Source organism: Fukomys damarensis, unplaced genomic scaffold, assembly GCF_012274545.1.
Source record: "Fukomys damarensis isolate Sample0158 unplaced genomic scaffold, DMR_v1.0_HiC HiC_scaffold_26, whole genome shotgun sequence".
NCBI classification, from domain to species: domain Eukaryota; kingdom Metazoa; phylum Chordata; class Mammalia; order Rodentia; family Bathyergidae; genus Fukomys; species Fukomys damarensis.
In genome coordinates, this window is record NW_022900938.1 from 18989904 (window position 1) to 19007722 (window position 17819).

A 17819-nucleotide genomic window follows, 5' to 3' on the forward strand; every position below is an offset into this window, starting at 1 on the left:
TCTCGGCCCCTCCTCCGCAGCGCGCACCTGTCCCGCAGGTGAGTTCCAGCCCACCCGGACTGTCTCAGTCGGGCCGGGAAAGTCCAGGAGCCAAACCGCGAGCTCTGCTGCGGCATCGTGGGGTGTGTCCTGGGTGGGGTCCTAGGGTGTGGCCCGCGCCTCTGGATGCGCTTTCGAGGGCAGACGCCTGGCAGCTGGAGAATTGAGCGGTATTGGTGTATCTGACCAAAGAGCCAGCGCTTTCCTTTCCTGGAAGAGATCCAGTTACTCTTCCACTCTTCCACTTCTGCTTCTGCGCGCGCGCGCACACTCACCCCCCCACACACACACACACTCAGAACTGATTCTCTTTGCCTCTAGTCGTTAGACCACATCAAGAAGCTTCCAACAGCCAAGCAGTGCACCAGCTGGGAAAACATCACACCTTTTGAAACAATAACCATGAAGAAATCTAGGCTCCATTGAAATCAGGAGTCTTTGTAAATAAGGGAAGATATTTGAATAAACAAACCACTTTTTGTGCTAGTTCTGAGTGAACTAGGGTCAGGAAAATTGGCCTTCTGTGACTATCCAGTGATCTGTCATTTTGTACCTAAGCTATAAGCACATTGGTAGTAATGGGGACCATCACCTCAGGTTCTTAACTCAATTTTTGAAGACCACACCTTCATTGAGGGGTTTTGTTTATTATAACCAGTCTCTGGATCTGAAAATATCAGAGGGGGAAAAAAACACACCCTCCTTCAAACCCAGATTTCAAACTGGAAATTCATAACATCCCCATAAAATTGTGTAAAAATTCAGTTTTACCTAAGAAGTATGTGACTTGCCTAAAATATAAACATATTCCAGCTAAGTCACGTTTTTCTTAAAACCAATGAGAAAAATAGGTAAGACCATACCCCTGCTTCCCAACTTTGAAATAAGGTTATTAAAATGACCTTGTCTTTTGGGAGAATATGATATTTTAGATTTCTATCCAATTAATCCTGTGCAGGAGGTAAGGAGGAACACAACAAGTGGACTAGAGAATTGATAAAAAGATTGATCATATAAAAGCTAGGGGATGAATACAAAGAGGTTTATATACTCTCTTGTATAGGATTCAAACTTTTCATAATAAAATTTTAAATTATATTTAAAATATCAGTTTAATCTTTTTAATTACTATTTCAAAAACAATGCCTATTATTTTTTAAAAAGTCTAAAAAGTAAAGTGTGAAGAAGGATGGGGCTCAAGGTGTAGTTCACTGATAGAGTACTTGACAATCATATGTGAGGCCATGGTTTCAATCCCCAGCACCACAGAAACACATGCGCGTGTGCATGCACACGTTAGCATACATGACTTTTCCCCGCACTCCCATACCAAATATCCTAATAATACCACTCGATAATGTATATTGGTCAGTCCTAGTAGACTCAACTAGTTAACTTGAATGCCATGCATTCTTTCTCGAGTGATGAATATTCATACTACTCGTGTTTTTTAGAGCAATGAGAAAAACAATTATGAAACACATTATACTATTCAACCACTACCATTTGTGAGAATTGCAAGGTCCACTCACATTGTGAGTAAATAAATACCTTAGAGTAATGTGTTCCCCCATTACAAGATGAATGAACTCTGTCAGACATTATCAGGTAATTATTGTCTGCAGTAGTTTTGGAGAATGTCTTGATAAGGCATTGGTGAGCAAGTGCCACTTGCAGAAAAAGCAAGAGAGGTCATTTCTTCAACCTAACTATAAAACCAGCATTTTACATTTCAATACAGTTATAGTATATTGGTTAACTTTTTTTTGTTGTTGTTGTTTTGAGACAGGGTCTCACTATGTAGTTGAGACTGACCTGATATACCTTCATTTCTCTCTTATCCTGTTGATTATACATTGTAGAAGGGAATGACACGAGGATATAAATACCAAGAGGCATGGATCACTGCAGTCCATTTTGGAGGCTTACTACTACAAAAGAAGCGAATTCCTAAGTACTGGAGATAAAATACGTGCAATTGGGTTTGCAAGAGTTGTCTTTACAAGGAATACACGGGGACCCCAATCTTTCTGGGATGGCTTTATTACTGAGGTCAAAGAAAGGAAGCCAAACTGACTTCCAGTCACTTTGCTATTAATCTCTTTGAACAAGAGTTGATCACCAAGGTCAAGCTCTCAAGCCAGGGGCTTACTGGACTTCATTATACTATATACATAGTGAGTTCAGAAACAGCCTGAACTACACAGCGAGACCTGTCTCATCTCAAAACACACACACACAAAAATTAAATTAAAGAACAATTGATGTAGGTAAACCATCATATTTATTCACTAATAATATTTATCAGATTATGATAAAGCACAATCTTTTGATAAGTAAATATCACCTCATTGAAAATGGAGATTAGGGCTGGGGATTTAGCTAAGTGGTTCCACCGCCTGCTTTGCAAGCACAAGAACCCGAGTTCGATCCAGTACCAGAAAAAAAAAAAAGAAAGAAAAGAAAGAAAGAAAGAGATGGAGATTAATAACATAACCAAAAGTAGCCCAAAATATGGGAAACTGTGCTAACTAAAAAATGATTATTGATGATAAAGGAAAAATAAATGCTTTCACTTTACTTTCATCAGAGCTATTGTAAAAGAAATAGTTTTTATAATAATTTTACGTATTAGTAAAAAAGAAACTTTTTACAGTGAGATAATAAATGAATTAACTTTCTTCAGTGGAAAGAGTTTCATGTGTATGACCATTCATTCTGAGTCTAATAGTCACTATCAATCATTACTTCCTCCCAGCTGAGTAGCACTTTTAATATACAGCAATTCTGAAACACAGATTTTTTTTTTTTTTTTTAGTCTTCTATTGGTGCTATCAGAACACGTGGAATACGTGTTGCAGGTGTTTTCTCTCTGTCAGGATAATTCATTGATATCTCTTCAAAGATTTTCCTTTTGATACCTCTCTAAAGCACCTATACAATACCCCCCAAATAATAAAATTGTTTCTTTATCCTTTAAGAGAGAATTAAATAATTTAGGGTGAAGAGAATGTCCTCTCTGACTCCTTCTTTATGAGGTATTATGTTGCTGTATTATATTGGCTTTCTTCTTTTCTTTTCTTTTTTTTTTTTTGGTACCAGAGATTGAACCCGAGTCCTTGCTCTTGCGAGGCAGACAGCGGAAACACTGAGCTAAATCCCAGCCCTAAGTAGGCTTTCTTTTTAAGTTCACTTTAGCAAACACTTTCCCAGGGAAAGACGTTGTTCTCAATCGTAGCAATAGTTCCAGTGTTTAACTCACATGTTTATCTTTGACGAATTCCCACAGAATGGCTTGACCTTAACCATGGATAGAACTGTTTGGTATGGTGGGGTGGGGGTAAGAGGCAGTGATAGGAGACTGGAAGATATCTCTTGCTTATACAGCATCTAAGAGAAACCTCAGACACTCTGAGCACTCTTATTAAAAAGTGAATGATTGACAGATCTTTTCCTAAGAGCGAGTTTTGGTAGGCCAGAAATGGAGAAACCATCAGAACACCAGGATCCTAAAAGGGGATTAAGGAAGGCTAAGTTCTCTGTAAAGGCAGACCTTCCACAATGACATCCAAAGAAACATAAAGTGAACATTTTCAGATACTCCATCTTACGATTTCAAAACTGTCAACTTGGTAATATTCTTTTCCTTATTTTTGACTTTAAAGCCTAATTTCACAATTACTCTCATAGCTCAGAGACATGTCCCTGATCCCTAGACAAAGTTGCTGTAAGCTTTTCTAACTCATCCTTACAAATTCCTGCCATGCTGACAGTCCCATAATCTTTTCTGAGCACATCATTGTTCTACTGAAAACATTTAATACTTCCATTATTGCCTTGTAAGGCCATTCACAATTTGGTCACAAATTACCTTTCAGGATTTTTCATGTGCTCATCTCTAACAAAAAGCATTCAATCCAACTATTTTTTTATAGACCTGTAATCATAATGCCTTCTTGTTTAAACAGAAGTCATTCTTCCCCTTTCATGTTCATTTGTAATACTTTATTTGGTTCATGTGTTGGGTTGAAACCCACATAACTCATATGGGTTTATATATTTTATACTATATATGTTTGTGTGTACACCTATGTCTTTCCTATACTCTGCTAAACTAGCAGACAAGAATTCCATTTTATGTTCTTGTGTATCTCTACAGGATGCCTCTCCCTTTAGAGGTTCTTAGCGAATGTCTGTGGAAGGAAAGAGTTGTAAGAGCTAGTGAAGCCATCAAGTAGACAAGCTGGCCTTTTAAAATCTACTTTTAGTCAACCTGTAGCTGAGTGGTCCCAAATCTAGTTGTTTACTTGATTTGTTTTAAAAAGCAGTATCACACCTAACACCTAACATATTCAAATCTCTGAAAGACAGGGCCCCAGCATCAGTATATAATTTTTGAAGTTCTCATGATGGTCCTAAAAAGCACTGACTCAAAAGGTAGTCTCCAGACCACGACCATCAGCATTGCTGGGAATCTGTTAGAAATGTAAATACAACTCAGAAATCTATTACCCCAAAAATCTGGAGATAGGACTGATCGTTGTGTTTGAATAAATCCCCTAGGTGACTTTGATGGACATAAAAGTTTGAGAACTTCCTTAGAATGCTAATAAAAGTAGGTTAGGTGCCATGATGTCCATAAGAAAAAAAAGAGTGTAATGAATTTGATGTTTGTATGATTGCAGGTGGTAGAATCATTGAAAAAACAGATTATGCAAATAGTTTTTTTAAAAATAAGATTTAGAACAAAAAAATGTATCAGGCTGAATTACCTGAGAGTAAGATGAAGGATGGTGTTTGTTTTGTAGGGACAACATGAAAGATAAGTGAGAAAAGAGATGCAATCTAAAATAAATATAAAGAGGACTAGGGATTTAGCTCAGTGGTGCCACTCACCACCAGCCTCACAAGTGGGAGATCCTGCATGTGATCCCCAGTACCAAATAAATAAAGAAATAAAATATAAAGAAGGCTGGTGATGTAGCTCAGTGGCACAGCATCTGCCTGGCAAGTGCAAGGTCCTAAGTTTGATCCCCAGTACCAATAAATAAATAAATAAATAAATAAATTTTTTAAAGTGTAACAGAAGATGATTCTTCAATTAGGCATACTAAAGGGGAAGAGAGGAAAATCTCACACAAATTCCAAACAGGGAAGGAGAAATTATTATAACTGACCATGAAAGAGTAATTGTCTTTCTTTTTTTTAATTGATAATAGTGGTGGTTGTTTATCTCCATATTTTATAAAATAATTCAGAGGACTGGGAATTTAGCTTAGTGGCAGAGCGCTTACCTAGCACATGCAACTGCTAGGTTTAATCCCTGGCACTGCAAAATGATGCAAATAAGAATAACACAGTTTGCTACAACAGTTGGTCTTGATTAAGTAGAAAGCTGTATTATAAAAAGTCAGTGTTCTTAAATACATGTTGTCACTTATCATTCTGTTTTACACTTTGAAAAATAAACAAAATGTCCTAACAATAGCAAGAGGACAAATCTAATATTTCATACTGGAAAAAATGGAAAAGAGAACCCTCATTTAGCTTAATTTTATATATATAAAATATTAAAATCAATAAAATAATAATCCTTCATGAAAGTACCAACTCATAGCTCTGATAACAATTAATAATGGCTGCTTGAGCTGGGCGTGGTGGTGCACGCCTGTAATCCCAGCACTCGGAAGGCTGAGGCAGGAGGATCACCAGACCAGCCTGGGCTACACAGTGAGTTCCAGGTCAGTCTCAACTACACAGTGAGATCGTCTTGAATAATAAATAATAATAATAATAATAATAATAATAATAATAATAATAATAATAACAACTGCTTGGATAAAAGTGACACCAAAAAAAATTCATCTCATTGACGCGATAGCAAGCTGTTCACAAAGGGGGAAATAATGTTTGCTTCAGCCAAAATTCAAATGCTCACAAATATTTAATATGATTACAAAAAGCTAATAAAACTTGCACTCTATTTCACATTCTCCTTCTCAATATATAACTAATAATTGTTTATTGGCTTAAGCAAAGCGTTTGGCTTTACTCTGACCTTAAAATAGAGTGTTGGGGTATCTATCTAGAGAGATAAATGGGGAATTAAATATAAAATGTTCTTTCTTTCTTTCTTTCTTTCTTTCTTTCTTTCTTTCTTCATTAAAGTGCTGGGGATTGCACCTACAGTGTACGCAATCTTTACTGCATCTTTACTTTTTTGTCCAGCAGGCTTTACCACCGAACTACATCTTCAGCCCTAAAATTCAGTTTTTGGAGTGGCACATCTGGTCCTGGCACCCTACTGAGAGTTAGTCCAATCCCAAACAGCAAGTGGGCAGTTCTCATAGGCCTGTGGAATGCCCTGAACTTTCTGCACTTTTCCCATGGGGAGAAGGAAAAAGAACAATGAGTTCTGCAGGAATCTGCCACTTTGGAAATTCGATTAGGTTGCACTTTCCCAAGTTAAATTCTGGAGGATACTAGTTCTTCTGGAGACAGCACATATTTCTTTGGTTCTTGCTGTCAAATGATTTTGGAAAACAGTTGCCACCCTTACCCTGTCCCCTTAAAAGCTCATAATTGCCCATTAGCTTCTTAGAAGTTCTGGAAATTCTCACAACCTTATATAATATGTTAACCCACAGAATGATTTCCCCCTATTTTTGTACCTTTGGGGTACATTGGCTTAAATTATAAGGTCCTACAGAGCAGTGTGCAAGATAAGATGAATCACCTAGGCTGGCACTCAAAGCAATCATTGGTAATCATTGTTGAGTTATTTTTTAAATGGTGAATCTGAAAACTAAGTTACTATCTTTTTTAAGGTCCTAGATAAAGGTCATGAAAGCATGTTCTTAATATTCAAAGATGATACTAATCTAAATCTATGTAAATAAAACCTTTTTGTCTTAGCTGTAAAATAAGAATTGGCCCATTTTTAAAGACCTAGAAAGATAGTTACACACACAAATATGCATATGTACACATATAAATTTAGTGTTTCTATAGATGGAAACCATAGCTGAAAGAGTAATGAGCTTGCTGGACAAAAAAGATTCCAAATGATACTTAAACATTTAGTAAGTGAAAGCATCATAAGCAAGGGGTTAGCACATTTTAGGATTAGAAGAATGCTGTAGAAAGGAAAGGAAAGAACACTATCAACCCAGATAAAGAAGCATGATGCTTCCAAATGTAATTTGTTTTAATTTGAGAGGATGATGCTTGCTGTGAAAGGCAAATTGTAGATGGTAGAAGATGAGAGGCTGAGTGCCTATATTTGATGTTTAACTTACATTGGCAACAGCATTGCAGACTTACTAAAATGGACAGATAAAGTTCTGTCGTGTATATATAAAATGGACAGATTATCTTCTGCCCTAAATTCCATTAATTTCCAATTTGAGAATTGCACCCTCATTCTCTCAACAGTTTTTCTAATCCAGAAAAAAAAAACTCAAAAACTCATCCTGTGTATTTGTTCATTGCTTTTTAGAAAATAACCACCTAAGACCACATCTTCAGCATGTTCTGGACAGATGTAAACACACTGGGCATGTAAGTAATGGAATAAATGATGAGAAAGAAGCTTAGATGAAGAGAACAAACTTAGACAGTCAAGGTCCAACTCAGGATTCTTGACACCTGAGTTTCCAGAAAAGCCAGATTTCATGTGCATCACTTTAAACCATGTCTGTTCTTTAAATTTATTGCTTTTTGTTTCCTTGAAGTTATTTAATCAAGTAACTCTCTTAAGCATTGGCTTGTAATGCTAACATGCAATGCCTGCAAGTTTCACTGTCCAGAATTACTATGAAAACACAAAATATTTTTTTAAAATGTATGATGAAAGACATGTTTGATCTATTTGCTCTCTCTTGGTTAGGGAAAAAGAGGTCTTGCTACAAATAGCAAGTTCAGTGGATTGCAAAATAGATTACTACTCATGTGAAGTCATAAATATTTCATTACTGTTTTTATGATTTGCCACTCATACCATTTGTAGAAAGCTTGGCCTGCAACTTATGAGTGTTTATCATTATCTGCTAGCCTTATCCAGTCAATGGTGTTATCTCATTTGTAGGATATATTCTTTAATTTTACAATCAGAATTTGTGTGTACTTTGTAACTTACTCAGTAATTAGTTATGTATTCCTCTACATGTATTGTAGAATTGTGATTTCCATGAGCTCAGATTGGCTGCACCTACAATAACTAATTTCTCCAAATCCATTAATCCTATCACTGTTCTCCTAGTCTCAGAAACCTGAAGGCCATCCTTAATTTGTCCTCTGTCCTTCCATTTTGATTCCAACCGTCACCACGTGTCATTAGAAATGGAATTATCTCTTCCTCATATTTCCCACTACTCTACCCTATGTCAGGCCACATCTCTTCCCACCTGGCCTTCACCAGCCTCCCTCTTTTGAATTACTCTTGCACATGTTTCTGTTGGATAATCTTACTGTCTTAGTTACTTTTCTATTGCTGAGACAAAATAACCGACAACCAAAGTTAAAGGAGGAAAGCCTTATTGCAGTTCACAGTTGGTAAAGGTTGCAGTTCATAGTTGGCTGTCTCCAAGGCAGGGTGGCAAGGCAGAGGAAAAATAGTTCATGGCAGGCAGAAGGCAGCAAGGTGGCAGGCACCAAAGTAGTGAAGCAGCAAGCAGCAACAGCAACCCTTTTTCTGTTCTTTGTATTCTATCCTGGTTATACTCACACTCACACTCAGGGTGGAACACCCTCCATCCTAGCACTGCACTGTGAATCGGTCTCAACATCATATCCTTAATCCCAGCGTCACACACTCTAGATCCAGCCAACTCTGAAAAGCCCAACCTATGACCACATGAGGCTTTGGTAGGATATCCAGATACAAGCTATTACTAAAGCATAATTTATAATATCCTCTAGCAAATCCAGACCTTGGTGATCTATGCAACTACTCCAGGCCTTGGTGACCTATGCAAATAAAATGTATCCAAAGTACTTACAGTCATAGCCATACAATTTAAATATTCTCAGATAGTTTCACTGAAGTGCATTTTGTCTTCTTTGAAGAAAGTTCTTTGTAGCTGTTACAGCCCCTATCACAAGACTTGTTCAAGATCAACTTTCAAATTCAAGTAACTCCCAGTTAGGACTACTTTAAATGTGTCATAGGATGTCTGGAGAGGGCCAGCAAGAGGTAGGTTACCATTCATTCCATTTTTTATTCACTCATCAGATATTGTAAGCAACCTTTGTTTGATAGATACTGTGTCTGGAAGTAGATACAAAGAGATGTAAGCCTTGCCTTCAGGAAGCTTGTGGGAAAGTGAGACACATACAGTGTGGTGAGGAAAGAATAGAAAGATACCCAGGTTTGCTTATGGGCACCCATCAGAGATACTTGAAATCAGATTGGATATTAGTGTGTCCGTCATATTCAGCATTCAAGAGGCTACTAGAAACATGAATAAGAGTGTTACCAGGAGAAAGTTGGGAGGGAGGGGGATTACAGTTGATAGATTGTGATGAAGTAAAAACAGGGAGACTGGTTTGGAGAGATTTAGTTATGAAGTAAATGGTAAAGGATAAAGAGAAACGAGGTGTTGGAGGAGGATTGTTTTACAATAAAGAGATTTAAAGCTCTTTATATACAGATGGAAAAGAGCCAAGTAGATATGAATGGTTAAGATAAAGAGGAATTTGGGAGAAAGGTGCTTGATAAGGCTAGATAGCTACCTAAACAGGGGGAAAATAGAGACAGATCATAGTGAAATGCAACTAGCCAGACAGAAAAAGGGTAACCTTTTCTGCTGGGCATGAAAAGAGACTGTTTCCTGAGAGTGAATCAAGGAGGCAGCCAAAGGGAGGGTGTCTGAGGAGTAGAGTTCTGACATTTGGAATAGCTGCAGAGGAACATGAGGTGGAATAGTAACTAAAGTCATCTGAGAGCCAAGTTAAGCTTACAGTACGTCTTTAGCAGAGACTTTATTTCTTATACTTTATGTTGCTTTATCTCTGTCTCCATCTTCTATGCCAAGATCTGGAAAGGAGGACAGGGAAAAGAAAGTTTGAGATTTGCAGGCTCTGAGAAGAAGTACATATGTCCTCAGAAGTGGTGACCATTATTACAAGATGGGTGGTTGCTCCGAAGATGTAAGGAAAGGGTTGTCATGGTTTAGAGGATAGGGAGAGATTCATTCTAACAGAATTGGAGAAATCAGAGGGTATAGAATTAAACTATATAAATTTCAATTAGGCCTTGGAATATAACATTCAAACAGTTTTTTAAGCTTAATCTATGGAGAAATAAATTAACAGCACACCCAAAAGAGGGCACATTTGGAGGGAATTGTGTCACTTTTTAGATGTGTTAACTTTGAGGTGATTACAGGTATGTCATAGAAATGTTCGGATTTGGAAGTTACCACCTAACAGCAGTAGTTCAAGCACCACACACCAAGCTCCACATACCAGGAGTAAAAGATACACAAAGCCAATCTCAGAGTTTATTACACATAGTACAGAAAGAAAGATGGCCACCTGATACACCTGGTCAGAATCATACTGTGTACTGTCTACCTGGAATGTACCAATAAATTAAAGTTAAAAAAAAAAAAAGAATCATACTGTGGTGCCATTAAATGCCACAGGAGATTGTCTGGTGATGAAACCAAAACAAGAGAGAGAAGCCTGGGGTTCTTTTAGGACACACAGTGAGTTAAGATTAAGAAGACAGGTGGCACTTGGAGGAATTACAAAACCAAAGTTCACCTTCATTATTTTCTTCCATAGGCTGGTCTACATCCAGCCTTGCAGGATGTTGTAGCAAAAATATTCTGGGTTCAATAGCCAATATGAACTGCTCATTTTAGCCTAACAGGCAAGCTGCTATCATCGTTGTGCTTTACTGTGCAGTGCTCAGTGCCCCGACCCGCATTGCCTGACATATCCCTTTTGCCCTGAAAATCCATTTTAAATGTAATGTAACTCCAAACGTTACAAACTTGTAAGAGCAAAATGCTTTGCTATTTTGTTGTCAAATCCCAAAACCTGTGTATATTTGTGTCTGGTTCAATCCTGGGTTTACATATGATAATTCAGATGTGAGCAGACAACCAAAGAGTGCTATGGGACTAGGCAGAAGCCACTGAAATCACATCTCCAAGTGTACAGAGAACTGCTGGTCGGACACCACTTCACCCTGGCTACCCACGAACGCAGGCCTTTTTTAGTGGAATCACTTGTCATAACACAATGAAGTAAGAGGACATGATTTCAAATCTGAAAAAGCTTAGCTACCCAAACTCCTAGTTTTCAGTCATGAACTCATCATCATCTAATTAGATTAACTTTGAGAGCTTCAGGATTTAGCTCAGCGGCACCACGCCTGCCTTACAGGCATGAAGTCCTGAGTTCGATCCCCAATATTCAAAAAATAGAAGTGAACAGCTGTGTCCTATTTCACATAGTGGCACTGAAACTCAAACCAGATGGGTATTCTTTGGGAATATACTTTTGTAAGATGAGTATCATGATACAAAAGTAAGGTACAATATTAACTATAAAACAAAGATACCATAATTCAGTATAGCAACAAGAAATGTCATTAAAAACAGCAGAAATTTTCAGAAGTTTGTTTTCACAGCCAAATGGCATGATCCCCTGAAGTTTGTATCCCAGGATCTCAGTGAGCATTAAAAAATCACCTGTCTGGTGCGTTGCTATGTTTGGCTACAAGCAGGCAAGGAACAGTGAGGGAAAGAGGGTTGTTTAAGGAGGAAGAGAAGAAGGAAAGGAAGAGGAGGAAGAAGAAGAAAAAGGAGAGAGAGCAGATGGAGAGCAAGAAGCAAAGGGAAGGGAAAGGCCTCTTTTACTGGCTGCCTTTGTACTCCTGACACCTGCTTTATTAAAGTTACTAATGTGGAGTTCCAGAGGGATTTCTCCCTAGAGATCATTGAAATCATTAACTGAACTGAATAGATACACTGTTTCATTGTATTTTGGATATGTGCTGATCTTCATGCATGGCCCCTAGAGGATAAGATACCAAAGAAAGCAGCTTTGAGAATAAACAGATTAAAATTTTAAAAAGAGAAAAAGAAAGAAAATACCTAGCTCAGTGTTGAGCCACTGTTTTGCATGACAGCCAACTTTGGGGGAAATGTTTGTGGCTGCATGTTTCAAAAGCTCTAAATGAAATACTGTAGCTTGTTTAATGAAGTCCTTTGGAGAAACTATATGTATTTTCACAATGTATATTACCTATGCTATTGAAGATAAAAATGTCAATGAGCAAACTGGCACAACTTCAAAGGTGCTTAGTTGTCAATATGTAGGCACAGCTAAAAAGTAGAAAGGCAGCTGCAGTTGAGGGGATTTTTAATTGTTAACAACAGCATCAGTGAATGGCATGGTAAAAGTGGGGTTTAGAAACAAAAAAGGAAGCCAGGGGTCAAGGAGGAGACATAAATGCATCCAAGTAGCAATTATGCAATTCAATTTTTCTTTATCTCTTCTTCCAGAAGAAAAAGAGTTTCACTTTTATGTGGTTTCATTGAAGTTTGGAGGTTGGGGTTAAATGCAGAAAAAGAAAAACATCTTAAACGCATCCAGGCTGACCTATAAAGGATCAAGTCCCCCCACCTCTTTCCCTTCCCATCCCCCTTTCCATTAATAGTTTCTTCAGCAGCACCCTGCAGGGGATTTAGCTCAGTGGTTCCACCGCCTGCCTCACAAGCGCAAGGTCCTGAGTTTGATCCCCAGTACAAAAAAATTAAAATTTTTTAAAAACGCCAAAAACAAAAATTGTTGAATAGTTACTTAGGTTTGTTTTTAATTTATTTTTCTCATATATAAAAGCTTAGGATTATACTCCTTTTTATATGTTAGGAAGGAGGTTATGTGCAACGTTAAGGATGTTAAAAACATTTTACCAGCCAAATGAAATAAAAACCAAAAACCTACCATTACAATTAATAGTTTATACTTTTGTACTGTCTTGTGTTATATTTGTGAATTTAAAAAAAGATACACATGCGCGCGCGCGCACACACACACACACACACACACACAAATGTATGTGGATGGAAGTCCATAGGTCGATGACAACAAAACAAGACTTCATACTTTTACACAGAGCCAAAGACAAAGGCCCAAGAGGGAGAAGGGGAATGAGCTGCCTTCAGGAGTAAGACCAGCAAATATTTCAGAAAACGGTCTGCTCTTTCAGCTGAAAATGTTGGAAATGAAATGGCATAGAGTCCTCCTTGACTGTCTCAAGTATCTACAGGATGATTAATGAATCCTTCATCCAGCTTACTGGGAGCAGACTGCTCCACTGTGCAAATGAAAGCAAGATCCTTTCAAACAGCAGAATTACAGGAGGAGCTTTCTCCCCTACCCTCTCACTCACTTCAGTATAAATTCCACCACAAGGAGAGACGTGCTGGTAACACTTTGTTGTCATTTTTCCTATTATTTTTCTTTAATACTGTACTAAACTCCACTTAGTATGGTGCTTTTAGCACTGTTAGACAGAAAATGAATAAAAGCACACAAAAGTAAAAGAGAGAGAAGGAATCATTGTACCCAGCTGAACTGTGGGAAGCTGTAACAGCCTCCACAAGTAAGTACTCAAATAAAGGCAGCAGTTGTGAGAAGTCGGTGGAGTGCAGTGGGAAGACCACACAGAGGACTGTCCTCGTGTTTTCAATTATCTCACTCTGTGACCTTCAGAAAGTCTGTCCTTCTCTGGACTCCATTTTCATCAGCTTTAAAACAGAAAACCATAGCTCCACAAACCTTTTGGGGGTTTTTTGCCCTGTGCAGAAGACAGGAAGCTTTTTGTCAAATTTACTGAGTTTCACAACTTAGAAATGAAAATTCAGATAAAATTTTGTAATATCCCTAAAATGTTCCCTAAAGTTCAGAAGAAGATAATTTCCAAATTCTTGTTAGTAGAGTGGACAAGATGCTACAACATGCTACAAAATCATGTGTTCTTTAGGGTACTATCCTAAAGCAGTATTGATTATTCTTAAGCTGAGGGTAAATTTATTCAGAATCTAGAGAAGTACGGTTTCAAGCAAAGGGAAACCAGAGTTGGCCATTCTGAAAATTCAGTTGTTATTTTATATTCTCTAAATATTTAATGCTAAACTTTGGCAAAACTGGGCAGTTAAAAGATCTAACCTCACTCCAGACCGTCTGATCCTTCTCTTCCCAGCCAGTTGTGCTTTAATCCAGAAATTTAGCACCTTTGAACTTTTTCTTCCATCTCCTATGAAAACCTATCGGAAGTGATTGATAAGATAATTTATAGATTAGTGTGTTTCTCCCAGTGTTAGATGGACTAAAGTTTTATATATAAATACTTAAAAGTTCTTCCTCTTGAAGGAATTTCATGTATCAATGAATACAAAGAGAAGATCTCTTTGGGAGACAAGACAAAAGAACCTTAGTTTCCTAAATTCATATCAGATATAGGGAGCCTTTGACCAAGATTCTTGTCAAATTCAGAAACAATGAGGATTATGTTTCTAATATTAATCATCTCTCAAATTTCATTCATAAGGACCTCTTCCTCCACCTACTTGGAATATACTGGAACATAGTTTTTACTTTTGAACACCTGTGGAAAAGCTATCCCAAGAACCATGAGCTCTGGATAAAACATAATATCAAATAATTTTTGTAAGGGTTGGGAGAGGGTTTTTTGTTTGTTTGTTTTTGTGAGGCTAGAAGATTGAGGGAGAGCCTCTCAAGTTGAATGAATTATAAATTCAATTTGTAATTTATACATTGACAAATAAACAATTCTTCCAGATCAGTGCTATCCAACCAAACTTCTATGATGATGGAAATATTCTCTAACTGTGCTGTCCAATAGATAATCACTAGTGCCATGTGGCTATTGGGCACCTAAAATATGGCACTTGAGAGAAGGGGTGGAGGGAAGGAGGAAGGTAGAAAAGAAAGGAAGGAAGAGAAGAAAGGGAGAAAGAAGAAAAGGAAGGGTGGGGAAGAGAAAAGGAAAGCAAGGGAAGGGAGAAACCCCCAGAAATGTGGCGTTTGAATTTCAGAAACTGAATTTTACATTTTTTATTAATTTAAGTTTGAATAGCCAATGTAGATGATGGATACCATGTTAGATAGCACAGTTCTAGATCATTCTTTGTGGAAGCTGGTTGAGTTCCAAATATACTATACCTATCATAGCAGGAAAAACTCACCCAAGAGTGACTATGTCTTCATCCCAGGTCTACTGTAATCATATGAGTTACCAAGACATAGGCTACTGCTCTTAGCAAATCACAAAATCTATAGAATTGCCATGGGAACTCTATTGGATACATATGGGACAAACCAATATTTTGCTGTTTAACAAGATTCAAATAGGCCTAAGCCTATCCTTCAAAGTGACCCAAATAAATTCAACTTAACGTTTTTTAGCTTCCCTAAATTGGTGCCTACAGGGAATTGTTCAGGCCTCTAAGTAAACCCTTGTTATAGGGTACCTCCAAAAAATCACCTAGGACCAAAGATTCCCTGAACCAATTTTTTTTTCTCACAAATAGAATTAGGAGACTGTGACTGATGCCCATTGTTCTTTAGCCAGGCCTTTGGAGCCCTTCCAAGAAGTGGCTTGAATATCTGTTACAAGGAAAGAGATACAAGGTCTAAAGGCTCTTTGTTTAAAAAATTGTTTTTGATAAGTATGTTTTTATCTGTAGGCTCTTTGTTAAAAAACTTTCTTAGGGATTATACTTTCTGGGTCTTTTGATATATTTCTATTTTTAAAAATGAAAGTATTTAGGAAAGCTTTCTGATCTCTTTCAAATAAGGTAAGAAGATTGTGATTAGCTGTTACCTTTGACCCTTAATTTTTGCTCTGATTGAAACAATAAGAGGACAACCATCACCTCCATTCCTTTTGAAATAGTTATGATTTGTCAGGACCTCAGCTTATTTCTTCTAGCCCAAAGCCTAGGAAACTCTACTAGCTCATGGAGGCCACTATTTGCAGGAGACCCCATCCACTACTACATGATGGGAATGTGTAACATTTATCAAATGTTTTTTAAATTACACTTATTGCTAGATTTTCCTTGGTTACAGAAGATTGAGGAACCTAGAAAAGAAGGCTGAGGCTTGGCTGCCCAGGGAAGTGTCCTGGGAGGCTGGGATTGACGAAACTCAAATTAACCCAAGCCCCTGGAAGAGTACTTAGTTTCCTACGTTTTTGGCCAAATTTTTGGGAAACTGAGAACTGTACTGAAGATAGGATACTTGTTTTCATTTTTGTTTTTTTCCAGTACCAGGGATTAAACTCAGGACCTTGTGCTTGTGAAGCAGGCACTGTGCCACTGAGCTAAAACCCTGGCCCAAGAATAATTGTTTTAGACAGTAACAAATGCTGATATGAATAAGCAGAGGTGGTAGGAATCACTTCCTAGTTGGGAGCCCAAAGAAAGGAATTTACATTTGGATCCTGTCTCAGTTTCAGATTATTTGAAATGTAGCAGATAAAGCTTTCCATTTTCTTCAGTAATTGGCTTGCTTTCTTTTCTTGCCCCACTCAAATCTATATAAACCTTTGGGTCTTACTTCCCATAGGCTGTACCTAGCTTTCATCGTATATAAACTCCTTACCTTGAAACTGAGGAAACAAAGACATAGACTTTTCAAGGGATCAACCAGCTACCACTACAATTCCTGGCCTAGTGCTTACCTCGTATTCCACAAATTTCTTACTTCCACAGCAGCAGACAAGCCCTTATCTATTGCCTATTTCCTTCTCCTTTTTTTGCAATGAAATGATAGAAGTTTGAGGCTAAATAATTTGTGCTGTGACTGTAGCCCTTAGGACTTTGGAACACTTTGTTGAACTTATAATTCAATGAATATTTACTAAGTGACTTCAGTGACCAAGCCTTAGTACTGTAATAGGTGTTGCTTCTACAGATAAGAACCTCAATAGTTGTAGCCAAGTTTCTCTCTAAAGGCTTGTTTCCTCTTCAGCCAAAAAGGAAGACCAGGGGAATTTGAGAGCTTATTTGGAGGTCCTAGCAGGAGAGCACAGCCACTGGTATACCCTTCACCAAGGAAGTGATTCCTCTCAAATGGGTTGGTCATCCTTTACACAGGGAGCACAGGAAGTGGTGAGGGAGGAAGGGGACACTGCCTCATCAGCCGGAGAGCCGAATCAACCCTGGCCATCAGTGGGGTGACAGATGTCACAGCCAGATCACCCTCACATCCAGGCTGGGGGAAGTTGACTGGTATATTTTTGTAACTCAGTACTGTTAATGCATATTTATGCATCTTCTTTTTCTTTCTAGCTGAGTACACATTTTTTTATTTTCTTTTATGTCTTCCTGGAATCCTTTCCTGTGGCTATACTCAAAATTGAGAACAAGGTTCTGTGAAAGCACTGAGAATGCCTAGGTGTGACCCCCACAAGCCAAATCTTGCACAGCTTCAGTTTATGCAGATTAGAAACAATGACAGACTCTTTAAGTTCTGTCTGACTTTGGGCCTGGTTTGGAGTGTGAGGATTATGATGTGAGGGAAAGGAGAGTGTAACTAAAAGTGGTACTGAATTGTTAATGTAAAATTTGGTTCCTACTTAGAGAAAAATCTGATTCCCCTTAGTACTGTGGAGCACGCACACACACACACACACACCCCACTGTAACTGATCCGATTATTTTTTGTCAAGCCATGCTTTCTCTTCAAATCTTGACCTTCTCCTCCCAGCCTTTCTTTGGCTCCCCAGGACCTCC

General features: G+C 38.0%; 1 long non-coding RNA gene across 2 annotated transcripts in view; it reads left to right on the forward strand.

Annotated features, from left to right (window-relative positions):
• The window catches only part of LOC104850226, a 35248-nt gene continuing 17429 nt past the window's right edge, over positions 1-17819 (forward strand). For both annotated transcript variants that reach the window (XR_004514437.1, XR_776918.2), the window contains exons 1-2: positions 1-38; positions 7538-7599. This is a non-coding gene — a long non-coding RNA (uncharacterized LOC104850226). The remainder of the gene's footprint in view (positions 39-7537; positions 7600-17819) is intronic.